This window comes from Jaculus jaculus, chromosome 2, assembly GCF_020740685.1.
Source record: "Jaculus jaculus isolate mJacJac1 chromosome 2, mJacJac1.mat.Y.cur, whole genome shotgun sequence".
Taxonomy (NCBI): Eukaryota; Metazoa; Chordata; class Mammalia; order Rodentia; family Dipodidae; genus Jaculus; species Jaculus jaculus.
Genome location: NC_059103.1, coordinates 149,289,195 through 149,302,949, shown reverse-complemented (window position 1 = coordinate 149,302,949; position 13,755 = coordinate 149,289,195). Strand labels below are relative to the sequence as shown.

The 13,755-nt window shown below is 37.6% G+C and overlaps 1 pseudogene; it reads left to right on the top strand.

Moving 5' to 3' along the window:
- Positions 1-899: 899 nt before the first annotated feature.
- On the top strand, positions 900-4,131 carry LOC101598389 (annotated as a pseudogene).
- Positions 4,132-13,755: the final 9,624 nt, after the last annotated feature.

Sequence of the window (13,755 nt, the reverse complement as noted above, 5' to 3'; positions counted from 1 at the left end):
CCATGTAAGCCAAATGCACAAAGTGGTGTATGTGTCTGGAGTTTGTTTGTAGCAGCTGGAGGCCCTGGCATGCCCATTTCTCTCTTTCAAATAAATAATAAATAAATAAATAAATAAATAAATAAATAAATAAATAAATAAATAAATACTCTTCTTTGTATTAAAATTCTAGAACATAAGTTACTTGTGAATCAATTATAAAATTTTGCCATTAGTCACTAGTTTTCCACAAAATTAAACCTTTCCAAACTTGTGACCATGGAAATGACTGAGCCTAATGTGCTTACCTGGTATATTTACGTTGACTGCCATGAGCACAAATACTGCCCACTGAAAAACCAAGTAGAATATGGAGGTGTACTTAGCAGTTAAGAGTAAACACTTAAAAAACATTTTATTTATTTATTTGAGAGAAAGAAGCAGAGAGAGAGCTAGCGAGAGAGCGAGCAAGAGAGCGAGCGAGAGAGCGAGCGAGAGAGCGAGCTCCAGGGCCTCTAGCCACCGTAAATAAACCCCAAATGCATGTGCCACATTGTGTATCTGGCTTTATATGGATACTGGGAAATTGAACCCAGGTCCTTAGATATTGCAAGTGAGAGTCTTAACCATTTAGCCATCTCTACAGACCAAGAGTAAATATTTTGAGCATGTTGGATGTGATATAAAATTTTCATGCTGAGGAACTGGTGCTATGTTAATGGTAGTCACTAAGCGGAGTTTTATACACCAGAATCCTATTTGTGGAGAAAAGTTGTTTATGTTGGCATCTGAGGAGTCCTTTGGGTTCAATGGCAGAAATGTTCTTAGCAAAGTGTAAGCTGAACACTTTAAAAAATAACACAAGAGAAAAGTAAGAGCAGCATGTTTATGTTCAGCATGTTCACCAAGTCCTGTTTAGAATGCTCAGATACAAAGGGTTTAATGGGCATCCCCCTCACATAATTGGCATCTGCATTAGGTCAGAAGTCAGTAATGAGGGTACGAAGATTCTTGAAAAAGGAGGTGATAAAGAAACCTATTACATTATTGTAAGGGTTTATAAGCCTGGGTGTCCCAGTAAGCATTAAATGAGTCACAGAAGTTTCTGAGATGTGCTGGCTCTGAAAAAGGATTTAACACAGAATAGATTTTGGGGGAGTTGTAAATAATTTTCCAAACCACAACCTGATAAAATTACCTACATGGGAATAATTGTCCCATGCTACAAAGGAACCAACCGTTGCCCAAAACGTGAAGACAGGCTGTTATTAAGAACTAGTCAAGCCAGATCTAAGAGTCATACCTGGGAAAACAAGTCAACAAAGGATATAGCCCTGTTCAAGTTGCATTTTTTCCCCTTCCTTCCCCCATTCTCTGCCCTGCTTGCTCTTCCCTTTAAATGTCTAGCTCAGCTGTGTCTGAGCCCAGCAACCTCAAACCCATAGAATGGGGTCCACCCTCCTTCACTGTTCACCTGCTTGCTCTCCAATAAAGAACAACCTACTGTTGAGGGTGGATATTCTCTGTTTCCATGTCATTCTGATCCAGTAATTATTATTTTGCATTAAGTTGAAAATGGTTACAAATGAAATAGAAACTAAAAAGCATTTAGAAACATTTTTAAAGGAATGAAAGCATTTCACTTCAGTATCATAAAATCCTTTATCAGCAAAACTAAAAAAAAAATGAAAGAAAAAAAGTAAAATAAAAATTACTCTATATACAACAATTGATAGGTTTCATGAATTTTAATAAGTCTAGTTAGAAAACTTAAAGGAAGAATAGAGCTCAATTAATATATTAAAAACAAACATCACTCCCCCAAATATATCAAAACTTGGCATATACTTGAAATGTCTTAAATATATCTGATAAAAATATGAAATATGCTTATAACATGCAAACATAGGATTAAACAAAGTACAGCAAATTATGTTCTTAACGAGAAAAATATCATCCAAATGATTTCACCTCCTTAGCTTATCTATTTAACATGAGTCAGATAAAAAGACCTGCCGAATTTTTTTTCTGAAGCTTATAAATTGATTATAATGCTTGTACAAAAGAACAAACAGGAACCCACCCCTCTCCCCCCAAAAAACCCTCAAGGAATGGTTGCAGTGGTGTGGGTGGCAAACTACTGACCTTAGTAAGATTTAAGGGATACTGAAAGAGCTCTGTAATTAAAGGGCTGTCCTTGATTCACTGGACATACTAAAAATAGAAGACTCTAGAAAAAAACCTCAAGTGCATATGAATATTTAACATAAGGTAATGGTGGCATCTCAAATGTATGAAATACAGATGCTTTAATCCATGGTGCTGAGATAGATACATGGGGATCCATATCAATGAAGTTAAAATTTGACTTGTTCTATTTTGATAAATTACAAATGTTTCAAGTTGTACATGAAAATAAATGAAGTGAGAAAAGAACCAGATAATTCTTTAATAAGTTCCTCTATAAACTATGAATGAAAAATAACATGTTACTAAGTGGAAGAAGCTAGTCTGAAAGGCAGATACTATATAATCTCACCTACATGCATTTCTAGCAAAGACAGCAACATCATTGGCTAAACACGCATGCTTGATAATTAGATGAAACAGTTGAGCTGAAGGCTGATGCAACTATGTTGTATTCTGGTGTTCATTTGCAGCTTCAAGAGACTGGTGTAGGGCTGGAGAGATGGCTTAGCGGTTAAGCGCTTGCCTGTGAAGCCTAAGGACCCCGGTTCGAGGCTCGGTTCCCCAGGTCCCACGTTAGCCAGATGCACAAGGGGGCGCACGCGTCTGGAGTTCGTTTGCAGAGGCTGGAAGCCCTGGCGCGCCCATTCTCTCTCTCTCCCTCTCTCTGTCCTTCTCTCTGTGTCTGTCGCTCTCAAATAAATAAATAAAAATTAAAAAAAAAAAGAGACTGGTGTACCTGCTGTATGGCTATGCACACATGTCATTTTATATTTTCAAAAGTTCATATGATTTTAAAACACAAATAATAAGCTTTAAAATATTTAATTACTTATTTGCAATGAATGTGGGAGACATGAGGTGGGGCATATCAGGGCTACTTGTTGCTGCAAGCAAATGCCAGGCCCTCATGTCCCTTTAAATTTTTTTGTTGACAACTTACATAGATATACATAATATACCATGATCACAATCCCCTCCCATCACCTTTCTTTTTCTTCTTCCACAGTCCTCCCTCCACTGAGTCCCTTTTTCTTTCCAAGTATTCCCTGTTCTATTTTGATCATCTTCTCTTTTCCCCTCATATAATGCAGGTTCTGTATAGGTAGCTTCAGCACCTGTGAAAAGGGCTGGGGCAATGGCTCAGAAGTGAAAGGCATTTGTTTGCACAGCCTGCCAGCACCCATGCAATTTCCAAGCTACTTGGTCAAATTCAGATGCAAAATATGGTGCATGTATCTGATGTTTGTTCATTTGCAGCTTCACCCATGCATGTGTGTGTGTGTGCGCACACACACACACACACACACACACACACACACACACACACATGAACAAACAAAATTTAACATTAGACCACAGAAAAAAATGAAACATTTCATGTGGGAGACATGATCAATATTCAGCAAAGATAGGAAGTATTACAAACAAAATAAGTATGAAAAACTGCCAATAGCGCTTTTTGATCTGCCATCTGTGGTGGGGCCGCCACCAAGACGCAGATTTTCATGAAAACCCTTACTGGGAAGACCATCATGCTTGAGGTTGAACCCTGGGACTCTATAAAAAATGTAAAGGCCAAGATCCAGGATAAGGAAGGAATTCCTCCTGATTATCAGAGGCTGATCTTTGCTGGAAAGCAACTGTAAGATGGGCACACTTTGTCTGACTACAATTTTCAAAAGGAGTCCACCGTTCATCTTGTACTGAGACTTCGTGGTGGTGCTAAAAAAAGGAAGAAGTCTTATACCACTCCCAAGAAAAATAAGCACAAGAGAAAGAAGGTTAAGTTGGCTGTCCTGAAATATTACAAGGTAGATGAAAATGGTAAAATCAATCGCCTGCATTAACAGTGTCCTTTCTGATGAGTGTGGGGCTGGGGTTCTTATTGCCAGCCACTTTTACAGACATTACCATGGCAAGTGTTGTCTGACTTACTGCTTCAACAAATCAGAAGGCAAATAAATAATTGTGTGTGAGTTAATAAAAGCCTTCCCACAGCAATGTTATCCAAAGGTGATGCAACTTTCTCCCTCCATATTTATACACATATAAACATATACATACATACATACAAATATATACATACATATACATACACACATCTATGTATGTATAGATCTATATATATAATGTGGTATATAGCTATAATGTGACTATATTATATTATATATTTTATATATGTAGTGTAGAAATTAATATATATATGAATGATGTCATACCCTAAAATTTGAGAATAAAAAATCACATTCGAAAAGAATAAAATTTGCATAATGTACAAATTTTAGCTAATAAAAATTATATCATATATATTATATATAATATATAACATATATATATTATATATAATATATATTGGCTCATCAGTTCTAACACATTTACCATACTAATGGAAGATGTTAATAAGAGGGATGTGTAAAAGGTACATCTAGGAATCCCTGTACTGTTTGAACAATTGAACTACTTCAGTTATAAAACTGAATATGGCTGTTTATAAATAAAAATAATTTTTGGCTAGAGAGATAGTTTAGTACTAAAAGATACTTCCTTGCAAATCCTAGTGGCCCAGGTTCAAATCTTCAGTACCCACATAAAGCCAGATGAACAAAGTGACACAAGTTTCTGGAATTCATTTCCAGTGTTAAGAGGCTCTCTCTCATTCCCCCCTCTTTCTCTGTTTGCATATAAATAATACATTAAAAATATGTTTAAAAAGCTGGGTGTGGTGGCACATGCCTTTAATCCTAGCACTGGGGAGGCAGAGTAGGAGGATAGCTGTGAGTTTGAGACCACTCTGAGACTACATAGTGAATTCCAGGTCAGTCTGGACTACAGTGAGACTCTACTTTGAAAAAATCAAAGCAAAACAAAACAAAAAATGTTAGAGATAAGTAATTTTAGAACTCTACAGGGACCACATGTAAGTTCATTATACAACTTTTTACTCAGTATATTTTTGAATTTTTCTATTAATATTTATAAATTCAATTTATATTAGAGAGCAGTTTATCCATAATTTAATATTTTAATTTACTTTTTTGCAAGGAGAGATAGAGTGTATGAGTGCAGTATGGCCTCTTGCCACTGCATACTAGTTCCAGATGCATGCACCACTTTGTGCATCTGGCCTGATATGGATACTGGTGAATCAAAACCCGGGACCATCAGACTTTCCTAGCAAACACTTTAACCACTGAGCTGTCTATCCATGAGTTAATTCTTACATTTGTTAGTCCAACAAGTTATTTCTTCTAGCAAAGTTTTTTTAAAATCAATTATTAACAGAGGCATTAAGAGACACAACTTTGGTATATTTTCATAAATAATAAAAAAAATTGAGAGGGCTGGAGAGATGGCTTAGTGGTTAAGGCACTTGCCTGCAAAGTCAAAGGACCTATGTTCAATTCTCCAAGACCCACATAAGCCAGATACATAAGGTGGCACATGTGTCCGGAGTTTGCTTACAGTGGCTAAAGGCCCTGGTGTTAACATTTTCTTTCTTTCTGTCTCTCTTTTTCAAATAGAACAAAAATAAAATAAATATTAAAAAGATGAAAATATTCAAGATAGTATCTATCAAAATGTCAAACACTGGGCATACCGGGGTCCAGCCCTGGCTTGGAGGAGGGTCCTCGAAGAGAGGTGTGAAAGGGAGTGGTGAAATAATGACTCGAAGTCAAGTTCTGGTGCAAGCTGACAGGCTAATGCTGAAGGCAGCTGAGTTTCTCTCTCTCTCTCTCTCTCCTTCTCTCTCTGCTGCCACAGCTCTTAACCTCAGTCTTTTATTTTCTGATCATGTCATGAAGAGTAAACTTCAAGAAAGGTACAGTTCCACAGAATTCATAGAAACTATTTACTATTTCTTTACATCAAACTATCCCATAATTATTTACCTCAAGTATAGTCGTCAGGCCCCTGTAATGATTAACTAATTTCACACTTTCCCCCATGTATGTGCGGTCAAGCACTTGCGGTTTCATGAGCTCCTACTTCCAATTACTATATTAAAGGTGAGAGACAGAACAACCACAAAATGGGGGTTCCCCTATTGATCCAATAAACCCATTTATCCCCCAACCTTTTCTTTTGAATTTCCTTTTTACATCCCTCCAATACTTAGACTTTGGTCCCCCTGATTAAACTCTTTGTGACCTCAGTTGTTTTTCCTATAAGGATTCTTGGTAAAGAGTCATAGTTTGTTAAAAGTGCCACCATTCAGAAAAATTAGCCATTCTTTCACTGTTCCAGGAGGTTCATTGTTTCCTCCTAAGTACTGTACTCCATGCCAGACTTTCTTTAAGGCCTTTAAGGAAAACAATTATTTCTGACCCATTTTCTTGTTTTTCCAGTTCTATGCCAGAGCTTCTTTGAGATACATTGACCAACACTTCACTAACATCAATTTCTGCTGGAAAATAAACTTAGAGATTGATGAACCAAGTGAAATACAGAAAAAGACAAACATTATACAGAAAAGCATAGGTATCTGTAGGGTACAGAGCCAAAGATGTTTCTATAGAGGGGCCACAATGGACTCCAAGGAAGAGGCAGCTGGGCTGGAACTGTGTCATGCAGCTCTTCAGTGCTTAATTCCTCATGATCCTGAAATGGCATGCTTGCTGTCTCTGGCATGGGCATGGTCATACAAACCTTTAGTCCCAGCACTCAGGATGCTAGGTAAGAACATCACCAACAGTTAGAGGCCAGCCTGTGGTTACTGGGTGTTCAATGATTTGGATTGTTAACTTGTTTATTCATTACTTTTGATATAATAATATCCTGTATCTCTTATCCCATATTCAAATGAGCACTTTTTAAAATGTGTAAAATATTTGTATATAATATAAATATTTTTGTTTATTTTTATTTATTTATTTGAGAGTGACAGACACAGAGAGAGAAAGAGACAAATATATATATAGAGAGGGAATGGGTGCGCCAGGGCCTCCAGCCATTGCAAACAAACTCCAGATGCATGCGCCCCATTGTGCATCTGGCTAACACGGGTCCTGGGGAATCGAGTCTTGAACTGGGGTCCTTAGGCTTCACAGACAAGTGCTTAATCATTAAGCCATCTCTCCAGCTCCATAATATAAATATTTTATGTATCACTTTTCCAAAGTAATCTTCATGTTCCACTGAAAAAGGTGTTTAATAAGTAGACAATTTAGTTAATCTGACAACTGGAAAAGTTTAAATTAATCATATCTGTGTATTGAAAAGTATTGTATTCTGTACCATGAAGCTATTAAGTATTAAATATTTATTAATTCTATGGAGTACAAAGCAATTTACTATTTTTCCACCAATAAAACACTCAAAAACTTAAGTCAACATTTGGTATTCCATAGTTTTAAAAATCACCTTAGTAAATTATTATGTTGGCAAAGCCTTCAGTTTCCATAACATGCTTTTGTACTATGTTCCTGGGAAGGCAACGTTGGATTCTTGCCATAAGGTTTCTTCTATTGAGAAGTTAAGACACCTTGCCAAACAGAAGAAGCATGTACTGGTCTGGAGAGATGGCTTAGCAGTGAAGGCACTAGCCTACAAAGCCAAAGGACCCATGTTCGATTCCCTAGTACTTATGTAAAGCCAGATGCACAACATGGCACATGCATCTGAAAATTGTTTGCAGTGGCTAGAGGCCCTGGTGCACCCATTCTCTCTCTCTCTCTGCCTCTTTCTTTCTGTCTCTGAAATAAATGATAAATAAATACTAAATAAATAACAAAAAAGAAGCATGTATTTATTTGGTCTTAACTCATTAACTAAGAGCTCTCAGGTCAGAAGAAAAATGTATAATCAAAATCCATTTAGCCAATAGGAACAGAGGTAAATTGTACAAGTCTTAGGATTTAGAGGTTTAAGTGAAAATGTTTGTAATAAGCATATTCAAATTAGCATAAAAATTACCATGGAAATGTTTTGATTCATTCCTGATTCTCCCGAGAGCTCTGTAACATATGTGCGTGAGTCTGTGGCTTATTCATGAATTTAGAGAAACGGAATTTGCTGCCTTTGCAGTGCCCTTGAGAGACAGTTGTGTTGGAACTCACTGCTGACTTTTCCCCTCTTTTGCACCAAGCCAACCTTCCACTGCTTTTTTCAATGAGCAGTTTTTAAAACCAAAAGTCTTTCAATGTGTTTTAAGAGAAGGGCATTTTCTTTTCTCTTACTAACTTCATATGGCCACCAGGAGGCAGATATCCCTTACTTATTATCTATCAATATTTATAAAAGTACAAATTGAGAAATAGAAATATCAAAAATATAGAAAGATAAAATGCATCACTATTTCTCACTTGGCATGTATGAAAGACTGCTATAAATATTATTAAATAACTTACACTTCCGGTCTGAGAAAGAAATGCATTTCACTGAGCACAGAGACGTTTATTTAAGGGTAGCTATAGTAAAAGTTTGATAATCCAGGACATCTACTATGTGGCAATGGCTTAGGACAAAGAGAAAAGAAAAGCTTTTTATTTTCCTATTGTTATACATAAATTTACAAGTTAGCTTTCTTAGTTAAGTAAAGAGTTTCATAAGCATCATGATTCCTCTATGTGCTGGTTGAGATTATAAATGTTTAGGATGGTCTTCGTTATGATCAAAAGAAGAGTTCCTCAGTTTTCATGAACATGTATTGTGTTGCTTATAAAATTAATACTGTAAGTGAAAGTAGATACTAATTTAAAGACTACTCTTGTGGTATATCTAACTATGGGAAGAATGATGTCTTAGACTAGAAGTGGTACCTACAGAAAATAATGGGAAATTTTCTATTACAGTGAGCCATTTTCCTAGAGAATATCATGAATAAATGGAGGGCCTGGAGATTCTGGGCTGAAGATAATTTGATAAGAGAATAAATGCCTTGATTTGTCAGGTGGTCAATCTAGTGTCTCACTCTAACTCATTTTCCTTAATTTTTATCAGACTCTGGTCTCAGTTTTACTAAGGGAACCAAGAATATGGGGCTTTATCTGCATTTCAATTGGGACACTGAGAAGAAAGCAACTATCTGAAGTGTCAGAGGAAATATCATTGTGACTAAATTGTCTAGTGCCTTTCCTTTACCTTCTAATGCTAATATTTAATAGCCTCATATGTTATATTATCAGGAGAGCACAGCTATCTTTTTCTATCCAGTGACATTGGAACACTGAAAAGTTAATAGTAGTAAAAAAAAAAAAAATTGAGACTGCATTTGCATTGACAATTAGTCCTGATGTTGTGTTTTCTCCATCCTCTCACTTTCTTCTCCCTCCCTCTCTCTCTCTCTCTCTCTCTCTCTCTCTCTCTCTCTCTGTGTGTGTGTGTGTGTGTGTGTGTGTGTGTGAGTGTGTGTATGCATGTATGTCTCACTTCTAATTAATGAAGTACTATGCTTTTTCAACTTTGAGTCTTCTATGTCCAGTGAAGAATCTCTCATTTACATATTTGATATTCTGAGATCAGTATTCTCCAGGCTTCATGCCTGTGATTACACCATTGTATTGTCAAAATCATGAAAGCATGTGGAAATTAAAGATATGCATTCATATCTGTTCAGTAAATGTAGTTTGACAGCACTACTTCTTAAGTGATAAAATCCATTTTCTACACTTTGAGTTATTTAAGACTATAACCTGCATATCTCTTTGTAACACAAAGACAACAATATTAATAACTATACTAAGTGCCAAGATGTGTTCTCAATGTTTAACATCTCAACCTTACTTTTAAAATATCAATCTTTTAGTATCCCTAGGGACTATTATTTGGCATTCCTAAGAAATGCTATTATTTTCATTTATAAGTAAGATCCAGAGTGATTAATTGTCCAAATCCATACATTGAACCAATAAGGAGCCTGAGTTTTGAGCACATGTTATGAAAATCAGCTGGGTACTTCCTGGAATTGGAGTTCCATTGAATGCACAGCACAAAATGATGGTGGCAAACTCGTATTTGCAGGACTTATGCAAGTTCTGACTTGTGTGGCACTTGGTGGGGCTGAACACTTCTCTCTTAGTTGATGAATCACTCAGTGGGAATCTGTAATAACTGGAGTGAAGAACAGTGTTAGCATCACTGTTATTTATAAATCTCTTCCCTCTTTGTCTTACAGTGCACTCACTCTCTAATACCTAAGGATTACTTCCATGTAGTGACCAAAGTTTACATTGAAGCATATCTTAGCTAGTTAAGTAAGATGGTCTTTCCGCATTTTCTCTTCTCTTTCTCTTATATAAAGTTGAGTAGTGGTTAAGAAGAAAGCACAAACTGTGCAGAACATACTAAAAAGAAAATTTAAGGGGGGAATATGGCATTGGGGACACAGAATAGCATGTAACTGTACACTTGAGGATTATAGGATGAAAAGATCAAATAAGGGAAAGTGGTGACGTGTGAGTAGGAGGAAAGGAATGTGGAGGGACACATGTAAGTGAGGAAACCCAAGGGAGAAATGATGGAAAGAGGCAGGTGGGCTGGGTAGGAGGAAGACAAATCAGGGAGGAAGACAGCTGTCTCGGGATACTGTAAGCTGAACTAAACTAGGAGGGAGCAGATGGCCATGTTTTCCCTTTCTTGACTGTAAGTGTTGTCTTTGCAAAGCCAGACTCATTCAAAATATTCTTGTATGGGCCAGAAGCACAACAAGACACTTGTCTGAGAGCAGAGGAATGAAATGGAGGGGACGGGAAGAGGTAGGAGGGCAAACACAAAATTAAGTCCCAAATTAGCTTTTACCATAGAAACCTTTCTCATTAGAGATAGTATAAAAGATATAACACTCAAAAGGAGTAAAGGGAGAGTACCTGAAAAGTAGGGCTCTGGTGAAGGTGGGAGGAAGCCTAACCTTAAAAGAAAAAAAGAAAATTTTTGTCTGTGACTTGTAACTCCCAGTTGGTTGCTACACACATTGAGCTGTTGATGGGAGAGATCTTCAAGGTCCCCAAATCACGACACCTCTCTGTCAAAGCACTTGATGACCCATCTGAAGCAAAAGCTGAGACCTTATTGCTGAAGACACCTTTGCTGCTGACACCGAGCATGGTGAGATGAGACCTGACTGGAATTCATATGAAAGCCAGTCACCAGAGAGCCTGTCTCATGCTGGAAAGTGCTGCATGAGCTACTGGGGGAAAATGGCCCAAAACAGTCTGAGCAATAAGAGGTCTAAGCTACTCAGAAGCAAACACCCAGACAGTATGTACATGACAGTGCAGTAGTGGCACACACCCTCTGTGGGTAACCAATGGCTTTCTGATTGTCTAAGAGATGCACTCAGTTTTAAAGGAACCCATATCTCAAATTGGGAACCATATCAGAATCCTATGGAGACAAAGATTATGTTCTCCAGTGTCAAGCTCTCAGTAGTCTTTGTTAAAAGAGGGGTTTTATGTATACCAAATTTTCCCTAAATTAACAATGCTTATCCCATTTAAACTACACTGATATCACTCTCCATTGGAGAATCTGTTCTTCTTTTATAGAAGGCACTGAGACTGGAGGAGATAAACTGCCCTCAGGCTTTAGCCAAACCATAGCTGAATCCACAAAGGAATGGGGAGACAAGTAAGAGTACTGCTTCCATGCTGAACCTGATAATCTGCACCATGGTGAAGGACACATACTCCGAGGACGCTCAATACCTACCAAAGCAGAGATCTAGAGGCTCCTAAGAGCTCATCACTGAAGTAGACTGAAAACTCACCTACCACAGCTCAGGGAATTTTGTGGGAGAGAGGACAGAAAGATTGAAAGAGCCACAGATCGAGACATTATGTCCAGAGGCATTCCCCCCCCACACACTCAAAAAACAACTGACTGCTGTTTCCACAACACATAAACCATGACCCCATGGGGAACACCTGCAACCCTGCTGAGGCATGTCCCCAAAGGAATGGGGGAGGGGATGAGGGAAAAGAGGGTACCAACACATGATGAATCCTATGAAACATCTTGTTAATAATAATAATAATAATAATACACATAAGAAAAAAGAAATGAAACAGCACTGTAAAGCAATTGAAGTTCCAGCAAATGACAGGCTTAATATTGCTTGAAATTTAATATATCAGGAAGTTACTTAGTCAGGCTACAAAATTCAGTCTCTTTTCTTCTTAGGAATTTGGATGCATGTTATTTTATGATTATTTTCTAATTTCACCAATTGGGAAATGCACATTGATGACCTCAAATTTGAATTTATTTAGTAAATACAGTAAATAGAGTGTGGTGGTTTGATTCAGGTGTCCCCCATAAACTTAGGTGTTCTGGATGTTAGGTTACCCAGTTGATGGCAATTGGAAATTAAAGCCTCCTGGAGGCAGTGTGTTTATTGTTGAGGGCAGGCTTATGGGTGTTATAGCCAGTTTCACTATGCCAGTGTTTGGCACAGCCTCCTGTTCCTATTGCCCACCTTATGTAGGCCAGGGGGTGATGTCTACCCTCTGCTCATGCCATCATTTTCACTGCCATTGTGGAGCTTCCCCTTGAGTCTCTAAGCCAAAATAAATTCCCTTTCCCCAAAACCTGCTCTTGGTTGGGTGATTTCTACCAGCAATGCAAACCTTACTGCAGCATAGAGTTTAACACAGGAAGGCTACTAACCAATAAAAGGAACAAATGTTTATCCAGAATTAAGTTATGTGATGAGAGGATCTTATGGAAATGAGAAAATTTGATGCAAAAGTATAGTAACTAGCACCAAGTAAGATGGGAATTATATGTTAGCCTGTTTAGCAAAACACTGGGATTTTTGTTACTGATTTCAAAGGATTGTCACCTATGTGACCTATTGATAATTAAAAGATAAAATAAATAGAAACCTCAAGAAGAACAGGACCAAAGATAACTAAAAAACAGGTGAAGCTTCTGGGTCTGCATACACTAGAGACAGTGTGCAGTGGAAGACCCATGCTGTCTAGGGAAGACATCCTCTAGAAGATGAGTGCTCTGGCAGGGGGTTATGATTGATGGGGCTTTAGGTTGACTTCAGAATCATGACAACAGGCCATACACAAGGGCTCCTGCAAAGAACATTAGTGCTTTAGTTGATGGTTTTAGGTTGAATCCCAGAGCTGGCTCTGAAAGGCAAAATGAGAATATGACAATTAACTGGTCTCCAAGAATATATAGCATTATCCAGAGGTGGCAACTAAAAGGCAATGCGATGGTGACTCTAAGGTGTTGGTGTATTTGGATGCTTCATCTGGATGGTGGTTACCTGGAGATGTTCATTTCAGAGAAAGTCATGGGATGGTACACTTTTAAAATACTCACTAGGCTTGAATATAAAATTAAAAAAAAAAAACTGTGGGCGTGGTGGTGCACACCTTTCATCTCAGCACTCAGGAGGCAGAGCTAGGAGGATCACCATGAGTTCAAGGCCACCTTGAGGCTACATAGTGAATTCCAGGTCAGCCTGGGCTACAGTGAAACCTTACCTTGAAAAAACTAAAAACAAAAACAAAGTACTGAAGGCTGAGATTCACTGGAGAATATAATTAATATCTGTAAATTTTAGCTTCAGTGTTTCATATGTGTAGGTACTTTTGGTAATTCTGAGATGAAGCTCAGTTTGAGAATCACTAA